Genomic DNA, 9,992 nt, shown 5'->3' with positions numbered 1-9,992 from the left:
CCAACCGCCGAAAGTCTCCATGTGGGCCTTCCTAATCCAGGATTCAGGCTTCCCAGGGGTTGTCCGAGCGTAAAATATTCTTGTGTTTCTCAAAGTACGGAGCCACCAAGCTGGAATTGGTCGGAACCGTGTGGTGTGCTTCGATCGGAGAATGGCCGTCCATACATATCATTGATTTCCTTCCGATCGTGCCTTTTCCACTTAGTCTCCCCTCGTGCCGCGATTGAGGAAGACCAATCGGCTTAAGGTCGGGAACAAAGTCAACACAAAACTCAATTACCTCCTCATTTCCATAGCCCTTGGCGATGCTTCCTTCCGGCCTAGCACGGTTACGAACATATTTCTTTAATACTCCCATGAACCTCTCGAAGGGGAACATATTGTGTAGAAATACAGGACCGAGAATGGAAATCTCATCGACTAGGTGAACCAGGAGGTGCGTCATAATATTGAAGAAGGATGGCGGGAACACCAACTCGAAACCGACAAGACATTGGATCACATCGTTCCGTAACCGTGGTAGAACTTCCGGATTGATTACCTTCTCGAGAGATTGCATTGAGGAATGCACATAGCTTCACAATGGCTACTCGAACATTTTCCGGCAGGAGCCCCCTCAAAGCAATCGGAAGCAATTGCGTCATAATCACGTGGCGGTCGTGAGACTTCGGGTTTTGGAACTTTTTCTCCGCTATGTTTATTATTCCCTTTATATTGGACGAGAATCCCGACGGGACCTTCATACTCGCTCGGGCATTCAAAAAAGATGACCTTCTCTTCTTTGGTCGGAGCGTAGGCGGCACGACCTTGAAACCGTTCCGGATGCCGGTCATCGGGGTCTTTCAAACTTTGCTTCGGTCCTGCCGTGCTTCCTTTGTATCATTTGACTTCCCATACACGCCCAAGAAGCTTAGGATGTTCACGCAAATATTCTTCGTAACGTGCATCACGTCGATTGCGAGAGCGGACTTCTAGGACTTTCCAATATTCTAGCTCCCGGAATATAGATTTCTTCTTCCACATGGCTACGTGCCCGTTAGCTCCCTTCGGAACTGATTGTCCGCCAGGACCCTTTCCAAAGATGACTTTCAAACCCTTGACCATATCAAATACCTCAGCACCAGTGTGTTCCGCGGGCTTCGGCCGGTGATCTGCCTTGCCGTTGTAATGCTTGCCTTTCTTTCTTACTGGATGACCTTTCGGAAGAAATCGGCGATGCCCAAGGTACACGTTCTTCTTACAATTTGGCAAATGTACACTTTCAGTCTCATGTAAGCAGTGTGTGCATGCATTGTATCCCTTATTTGACAGTCCCGAAAGGTTACTAAGAGCGAAGCCAATCGTTGATGGTTACGAAAAGCAACGCTCGTAGGTCAAATTCCTCTTCTTTGTGCTCATCCCACACACGGACACCAGGTCTGCCCCACAGCTGTAAAATCTCATCAACTAATGGCCTTAGGTACACATCGATGTCGTTGCCGGGTTGCTTCGGACCTTGGATGAGCACTGGCATCATAATGAACTTCCGCTTCATGCACAACCAAGGAGGAAGGTTGTAGATGCATAGAGTCACGGGCCGAGTGCTATGGCTGGAGCTCTGCTCGCCAAAAGGATTCATGCCATCCGTACTTAGACCAAATCTTATGTTCCTTGCGTCAGCTGCAAAATCTTTGAACTCTATGTCGATCTTTATCCATTGCGTTCCATCTGCGGGGTGTCTCAACTCCCCGTCCGACTTACGGTCCTCTTTGTGCCATCGCAACAACTTGACATGCTCTTTGTTCCTGAACAGACGTTTCAACCGTGGTATTATAGGAGCATACCACATCACCTTGGCGGGAACCCTCTTCCTGGGTTTCTGGCCCTCAACATCGTCACCGGGGTCATCGCCTCTCGATCTTATAACGCAATGCAGGTGCATACCGGGCATTCATTCAAATTCTCGTATTCACCGCGGTAGAGGATGCGATCGTTGATGCATGCATGTATCTTCGAGAACCTCTAAACCTAGAGGGTAGACAACCTTCTTTGCTTCGTACGTCATCGGCGGGCAACTCGTTATTCTTTGGAAACATATTCTTCAATATTTTCAGCAAGTTTTCAAATGCCGAGTCGGCTACACCTGCTCGTGCCTTCCATCTCAGCAAATCCGAGTGTGCAGCCTAGCTTTTTCAGACCATCATCGCATCCGGGGTACAACGCCTTCCTGTGATCCTCTAACATGCGATCCAAATTCTCCCTCTCTTTTTCAGTTTCGCGACGTCTCCGTGCATCGGCAATGGTCCGACCAAGATCATCAACGGGATCATCACGTGCCTCTTCTTCACCTTCCCCTTCACCTTCCCCTTCACCTTCAGCATCCTCCATGAAAGTATCACCGAAATGAGCAAGATAGCTTTCATCGATGAAATCATCCCCTTCTTCATCTTCTTCCATTATAACCCCTCTTTCTCCATGCTTGGTCCAACAATTATAGCTTGGCATGAAACCGTGCCGAAGCAGGTGCATGTGAACATCTCTTGAGGAAGAGTAACCCTTCCGATTCTTACGGTTAACACATGGACAGATAACAAAACCCCCACGCTTGTTCGCATTAGCCACTACGAGGAAATCTTTCAAACCCGTACTCGAACTCGCCGGAGAGTCGGTTACCGTACATCCATTGCCGATTCATCTGCATTATTATAATATAAAATATATAATTAACCATCATGCATTTGTTAAACTAACTAGCTACAAACAATATAAATTAAACAATGAACTACACACACATGCATATTGTATCAATGACGACACATCAAAGGTTCAAGTTGCTAACCGCGATCGAGGAGGAAAAAATAAATGAGAAAGCTCAAGTGTGGCTCCAACACTTCATATCATGTTTGTTTCATGCTCTTGGGGCATTTCATCAAACACCTTATGTGCATAAGAGGAACCAAAAGCAAACCTAACACTCACTTGTGAAGTTTGTGAAGAGAATGGCTCCAAATGGCTAAGTGTTGGCTCCAAATGGCTGGATGGGTATGTATAGGGGAGGGGCTTTAGTCCCGGTTGGCCTGGCCAACCGCGACTAAAGCCCCCCACGTGCACCAGCTGGCCACCGTGCGCCCTGGGCCCAGGCCTTTGGTCGCGGTTCGCCACACGAACCGCGACTAAAGACCCCATTAGTCGCGGTTCCTATAGCTTCGCGACTAATGGGGCTTCCCGGAAGCCTGTTTTTCTACCAGTGAACCTCACTTGCAACTGATAAATATTAGTTGCAACTTCACTTATAACTACAATATCAAAGATGTTGCAACCCCATTTGCAACTGCGAAATGTCTTACAACAAAAAATTATCTTAGTTACAGCCTCACTTGCAGCTGATAAATCTCAGCTGCAACACCATCTGCAATTAGAATATCTTAGTTGCATACCTACTTGCAAATGAGCTCAGTTCCACTCTCACTTCAATTGGTGACATAGGTATGCCTAACAGGCATGTCGAAAATCTACCTCTAGGTTTCTCCATGGAGAATATACAGGAGAAGTTTGGAACAGTGGGCAAGTATGTTATCTGGACACATGTAGTAGTCTACACTTTTATTGTACTTGGGTATTTTATGTCGTGACATTTTGAAAGCAGTTAATAACAGATGCTATATCATTCTGAAACTGAACTTTTATCATTTCATGTACCAGAATTACGAAGATAACCATTAATGATCCACATGCAGTGGGAGAATCTGCAGGTTCAAGAAGCCTGACTTAATGCTGAGTAACAAGGTATGTGCGCTAAACATATTTGAGATCTTACTATTATTTGATGGCTATTTTTTATTTTTACCTGTGAATACATAGCTCTTTACATGATTATATGTATCAGCCTGTCTTTACACAATAACCACACTGTTGTGGCTAATCATTCAATGAAAAATTTATACTCAAAAGTGATCTGTTTAATAACATTATTTGTCTTTAAATCTAGAGAAAAATATTTTTAGGAGTTTGATCAAGTTGGTTATATCCATTTAACCAAGACTCGAGGGTTTTGCAGGTGCATGCCATTGTTGGGTATGAAGCGGTGGACGCAGCTGAGAAGGCTGTAAGTTATTCATCTCATATGAAATGACCCATTTGGTGCTAAGCAAAGAGTTGTACATCTGGAAGAGTTACTTTCTTTTTAACATGTCTTGAGCTTTTGATTATATCAGGTGTCCACCTTAAGTGATGAGAGGAACTGGAGAACTGGGATGAGAGTGATACTTCTGGCTAAACGGAGTGTAATGGGATCAGGAAAGCATATCCAATCTTCAAGGGAAAATCATGGAACAGTTTCCAAAAAGAACGAGGGCCAGTCTTCAAAAGAAGTACAAAAGTTAGTATCAGAAAAAAAAGGCTGGTGCTGACTCAGGAGAGGTTGCTTTGGATAAGGAAAACGTGAACTATGACGTTAGCCAGGAGGTATGATTTTTAGTATACCTATGGTTATTACTGCTCAATTTTCTGTCTGAAGATTTATTTCCTGTAATTCTGTGCATCACTTGTCGGTGCACTTGCTGATAGTTTGGACCTATGTTCGTGAACTGTGCACATGCTGCAGACTTAAGTACTCCGTATATATGTATTATTTCTGAGAAAACTCATAGCCTGTTGTCTACATCTACAGGAAGTGCGCCAACACCAAAAGACAAATGCTAACAGTGGTCAGAAAGGCCGATACAGAAGCCAAGGAAAAGGTCTGAGCGGACAAGGTATTCTACTCAACTGCCACCTTCTAAATTTGTGGATCTGATTAATCTTTGTATGTACTATTGTAGTGATAGAGCAACAATATCTGTTTGTTTTGTGCATCGATAGATGACGTCTATTTGAACACATAACTTCAGTTTGAGTTTATTCCCAAATCAATGCACCAAGAGACAAATCGTGTAGATATTTTCCTGAAAAACCAGGTCTCCCGCACCCCACCCCAACCCTAACCTCTCCTGCACCCCACCCTTCGTCGCCGCCGCCGGTAGCGCCGCCGGGGCAAAGTCCCTCGGGGTGTGGCGGCGGCGGGGGCCCTTCCTCGTCGCTGCGTGGAGAACGGCGGCCAGATCCCACCTCCTCGATGCATGGCGGAGCAGGCGCGTGTGGGATGGGCGACGACGGCAGCGGCCCTCCTCCCGTCGGCTGTCCCCTGGCGGACCGGCCGGCGCGGTTGGGATGGGCGGCGCTGCGGTCTCCCTCCTCACGTCAGCTTCCCGCAGCACTCCGGCAGGGGCTGGTGGTGGGCGGCGGCCAGGCCCTCGGTCTGCGCCATGCCATCCACCCCCGCCTCTCGTCGGTGCGTGGAGGCGATCTCGGGCTTCTTCCGCGACACGAGGGCGCCCGGGGCAACAGTCTTGGGTTCGACGAAGGAGGTGGTGAAAGTGCATGGAGCCCCCATGTGTGGTTTTGGTAATTAATGACAATCCCTATGGACTAATGTTTGCATTGAGTTATATTTGTAGGAGTTGTCCATAGGCAATTCTTGAACCATATGTTGGCTTCAAGGTTGCAATAAGAAGAATTTGATGAAGGATATCAAGTGTCAAGTATGTCTTGAAGATGAAGATGGAGTGAGCCCTCAAGTTACTTCAAGACATCAACATGATGAAGAATGACGAAATGAAGTGCAAGTTCAAGATGAGCCATCTCTAAGAGATCATTTGCTTGAATCTTGCCATCCATATGGTGACTATGGATATGTGAAGATGTGCCGAAGAAGAAGCTCTCCCATGGTGGTTTATGGGGGAGCAATCCACAAGACTTCATCAAGCAAGCACAATCAAGAAAGGCGTTTCATCTTGTTGTGATCAAGATCGTCTTCATCGAGCTCAAGAGGAACGCGCAAGGTTAAGGTTTGCTCTTGATAGGGTTTCTTTCTCACCGGTCTCATAGTGTAGTTGGAGACCGGTTTATAGTTTAGTTGCCGTACTATCAAGAGGGCTCTCGAGTGAGTAACTCGATCGTATCGTTCGGAGAGAGCTCAAACCTTTGCATCCTTGCATCATATTTCTTGGTTGTTATTTGGATCTTATCCATGTGATGTTTTGGAGCTTGTGCTTATTCTCATGACAAGCTCTAGTTCATCGAAAACGGATTTTGCATAGATCTCTTGTTGCGTTTTCGAGTTTGGTGATTTTCTCGGTTTCTCATGTTGAGGTGTTGCACCTCTAAAATTAATAGAAAAACACCCCCAACTAGTTTCCATATTTTCACTTTTTGTTGGGTAGCTCTTGTCGTCCTCTTTCCAACAAAATTGGTTTCGTCTTAATCCGAGTTTCCAAACTCTAGATATTATCTTTTGTAGTTTGACTTCTATTTGTTTTAAAGAAAAAAGAAAAAGGGGAGGCAGCCGGCACTACCGCCCTTGATGGGCCGGCAGTACCGCTCGGCCCACTCCGGCACTGCCGGCTCCCGCGCGCTGCACTGCCGGGCCGCGCGGCACCTCCGGCCTGCCCCCAGCGGCACTGCCGGGCCGGCCCAGCTCGAGCCCAGGCTCCGCCGCTTGCTGGCCGCCTACCGCGCGCCGCTCGCCAGGCCCAGTCGCGCGCTGCTCCGCTCGCTCCCCCGCCGCCCCGCGCTGCTTCGCTCCCTCGCCCCGCGCTGCCTCGCTCGCCCAGCCGAGCCGCTCCCTGCCAGCGGCACTACCGGCCATAACGGGCCGGCACTGCCGGCCTCTCTCTGGACGAGCCCAACGGGCAGATTTCCTGCAGCCCCTTTAAATAGTCTTCTTCCTCCTCTCGTTTTTCAGTTGCTTTACACACTTTTTGCTCTCCCTCCATTGCTAGTTTTTGAGAGCTCCCTCTACCTCAAATCCCTCCAATGATTCTTGAACCTTTTTAAGGGAAAAGGAAGAGGAGATCTAGATCTACAATTCTACCAATCAAATCCATCTCTTTGTGAGTGGAACTCTCTAGATCTAGATCTTGGTGTTCTTGGTGAATCCCTTTGTTCTTCCTCTCTTATTCCCCCAATAGCTTTTGTAGCTTTGTTGGAATTTGAGAGAGAAGGACTTGAGCATCTTTGTGGTGTTCTTGCCATTGCATTTGGTGCATCGGTTTGAGTTCTCCACGGTGATTCGTGGAGGTGAAAGCAAGAAGGTTGTTACTCTTGGGTTCTTGGAACCCTAGACGGATTCTAGACCTTTGTGGTGATTTGTTGGGAGCCTCCAATTAAGTTGTGGATGTCTGCCCCAACCTTTGTGTAAGGCCCGGTTTCCGCCTCGAAGGAAATCCCTTAGTGGAACCGTGACCTAGGCCTTCGTGGCGAGGGTCACCGGAGATTTAGGTGAGGCGCCTTCGTGGCGTTCGGTGTGTGGTGTGAGTACCGCATCTTGGGGTGAGGCCTTTGTGGCGTTGGTGTGCATCGAGCAACCACACCTCAAGGTGAGCCTCTTGTGGCGTTCGGGAGCACTAAGCAACCGCACCTCTCCACCGGAGATTAGCACTCGCAAGAGTGTGAACTCCGGGATAAATCATCGTCTCCCACGTGCCTCGGTTATCTCTATACCCGAGCTCTTTACTTATGCACTTTACCTTGTGTTAGCCATCGTGCTTGAAGTTATATATATCTTGCTATCACATACTTGCTTGTATTGCTTAGCATAAGTTGTTGGTGCACATAGGTGAACCATAGTATATAGGCTTTGGGCTTGACAAAGTAAACGCTAGTTTTATTCCGCATTTGTTAAGCCCATCTCGTAAAAGTTTTAAATCGCCTATTCACCCCCCCTCTAGGCGACATCCGTGTCCTTTCAGGTGGCCTCTTCTTCACCGGAGAGGGTCGGCCTGCGGTTGGTGGTGGTGGATTTTTGATCTACCACCGCCATCTGGCGGTGAGATGGAGGACCATGGAAGCCGGCGATGGTGTCGCCGGTGGAGGGTTGGGTTGGCCAGCCCGGGATGGTCGCCGGCGTGGGGGTCCGACCAGAATAAGGGCGGCGGTCCTAGGGCCTCTCTTGCGTGAAGAGGAGGACCCACCGGAGGCCTGGACTCGTGATCTGGCCGGAGGGTTGAGTTCCGGAAGGCTCCGCCGGCGAATGTAACAGTGCTTTGCCTGGAGTTTGCTTGGATCGGAGGTATTCGGTCGTGCGTACCCATGCATTTATTCCGACCGTTTGGTTCCGGAGGGAGCGGCGCGAAGCTCTTTTTACGTGTTGACATCAAGTGACTATGGATCCATGATAAAAGTCGGAAGAAGAGAATTTCATGAAAGCCGGAGGGGAGGACTAGCTAAGGGAGGTTCAAGTCTCCGCGCTGTTGAGGGGCTTGCTTGGTGTCCGGGCTTCACAGCAGCGGTATGAAAGTGGGGGCGACAACACAGGTGAAGCGCAGAGTCCTACCTTTTCAGGGTGAAAACCCAAGGTCTGGCCTTAACTGGTTGTGCCTGGCAGTGACCTTGGTGGAGGCATTGTTTTGAGAACGGGGACTATCTTCAGGGTGAAAACCTAAGATCTTTGATCGGGCGACGATGGTGTTTGAGCACTGTTCCCTTCTTGGAGGCGTCGTTTTTGGAGAGTACGTAATTCGGGTGTTGTCATGACGGTGGATGTATTGCTTGTTGTTAGGCCCGAGATACTGTAGCGGGACTTTTGTTTCTTAGTTTTCTTTTCCTTTTTTTGGTTGTGTGCATCCGTAGTGCCATTAGGGTGGTGCGTTGTTGCAGAGACTGGGTGTAATTGGTATCGCTTGATATTAATATATTCCCTTTATCGAAAAAAAAGAGACAAATGTGACGTCGATACCTTTCATTTACCTAGTTCATGTGACAATGACCTCACCTGTTTCCCCAGCTAGGACCCTTTCCAGCTTGATGATTCTCATTGTAATTTTGATTGGCTAATGTTATGCTACATTTTGTAGATAAAACCATTTAATTTAGCATGGTCATCATCTGCATGAGCCAAATAAAACAACCCTAGTTATCCCCTGCCATTCACATTCTTGGTTATCCAAACAAATGTGTGAAAGGCAGCCATATAACCTCCTGTGCTTTTACATCCTTGACTACAATGTTCTCATTTATGTTACAGAGCAATCACTACAGTCTGCAAGGTGTTTACATTTCTAATATTCTCAATACCCATATCAGGGAATGTCTCGTCTCCTACTATTTCTGGTTCGGTCTCTGTAAACAAGCCTATTTCTGGACCGAGAATGCCAGATGGAACAAGGGGCTTTGTAATAGGGCGTGGTAGACCACTTCCACCTCCAAAAGCCGAAAAGGCTGAAGAATAGAACTTTTTACAATGAAGCCTGGTAAAGATCTGTGTATGAAAATGACTTGTATACTGGAAAGGCCCTCTATTTTTTTATGCAGCGTCTTTTCTGAATTCACTGGCACATCAGTTGGGGATTTCATGATTGGTTGGTTGGTCTTTTACCGCTGCATATGTATATTTGTGACGCAGTGACACCTTGTCTGATGATTGCCAAAGTTTTGTGCTGATTGGGTAAGTGTTGCACGAACAAATGATACTGGGAGCACGTCCTGGAGCCTGGTCCTGCCCTGCTATGTTTAGGAGGGTCTACCACGTTGTTGAACCTGTCGTGCTGCTAATCGTTGGGCCCTTGCTGCCTCAGTGTTTCTTGTGCGTTATGTAAAATACATGGAAGATTGATTGGTTACTGAAGTTTATGAAGACATGCATGGACCTCGTGTCGTGTGATTTTTTCTCAGAACCTACCACTTGGCAAAAGATACCTTACCAAACTCGGTGCAAGCAGAAACAGTACATCCAAGAGACCTTCACTAGCTATGCTCAGATCTACCATGGTTTTCACCATTCTTTCCTCTTGCTTCGCCTCTGTGCTGCATTAGGACGCTTTTGGGTTTACAAAAGCAGCTTCTAGGTCCCAAACTTCTGAAGTTAAAAATAAGTGTTCAGCTTAACACGCCCTTATTTCCATGGAGAAGCGAATACGTAGTGCAATTTCAAGAACTGGCCCAGACCAGTTCCCGAGCTTCTGGCTGAGGAACCGGAG

At 47.5% G+C, this 9,992-nt stretch overlaps 1 long non-coding RNA gene across 1 annotated transcript; it reads left to right on the top strand.

Annotated features, from left to right (window-relative positions):
- The first annotated feature begins 4,071 nt into the window (after positions 1-4,071).
- On the top strand, positions 4,072-9,456 carry LOC124666044. The gene is made up of 4 exons (XR_006990787.1): positions 4,072-4,084; positions 4,194-4,443; positions 4,649-4,733; positions 9,100-9,456. It is a non-coding gene; the product is annotated as an uncharacterized LOC124666044 (long non-coding RNA).
- The last annotated feature ends 536 nt before the right edge of the window (positions 9,457-9,992 follow it).

The sequence above is a fragment of the Lolium rigidum genome, chromosome 6 (assembly GCF_022539505.1).
Source record: "Lolium rigidum isolate FL_2022 chromosome 6, APGP_CSIRO_Lrig_0.1, whole genome shotgun sequence".
Taxonomy (NCBI): Eukaryota; Viridiplantae; Streptophyta; class Magnoliopsida; order Poales; family Poaceae; genus Lolium; species Lolium rigidum.
Note: the sequence above shows the minus strand (reverse complement) of the source record. Positions and strands in the feature narration are given on the sequence as shown.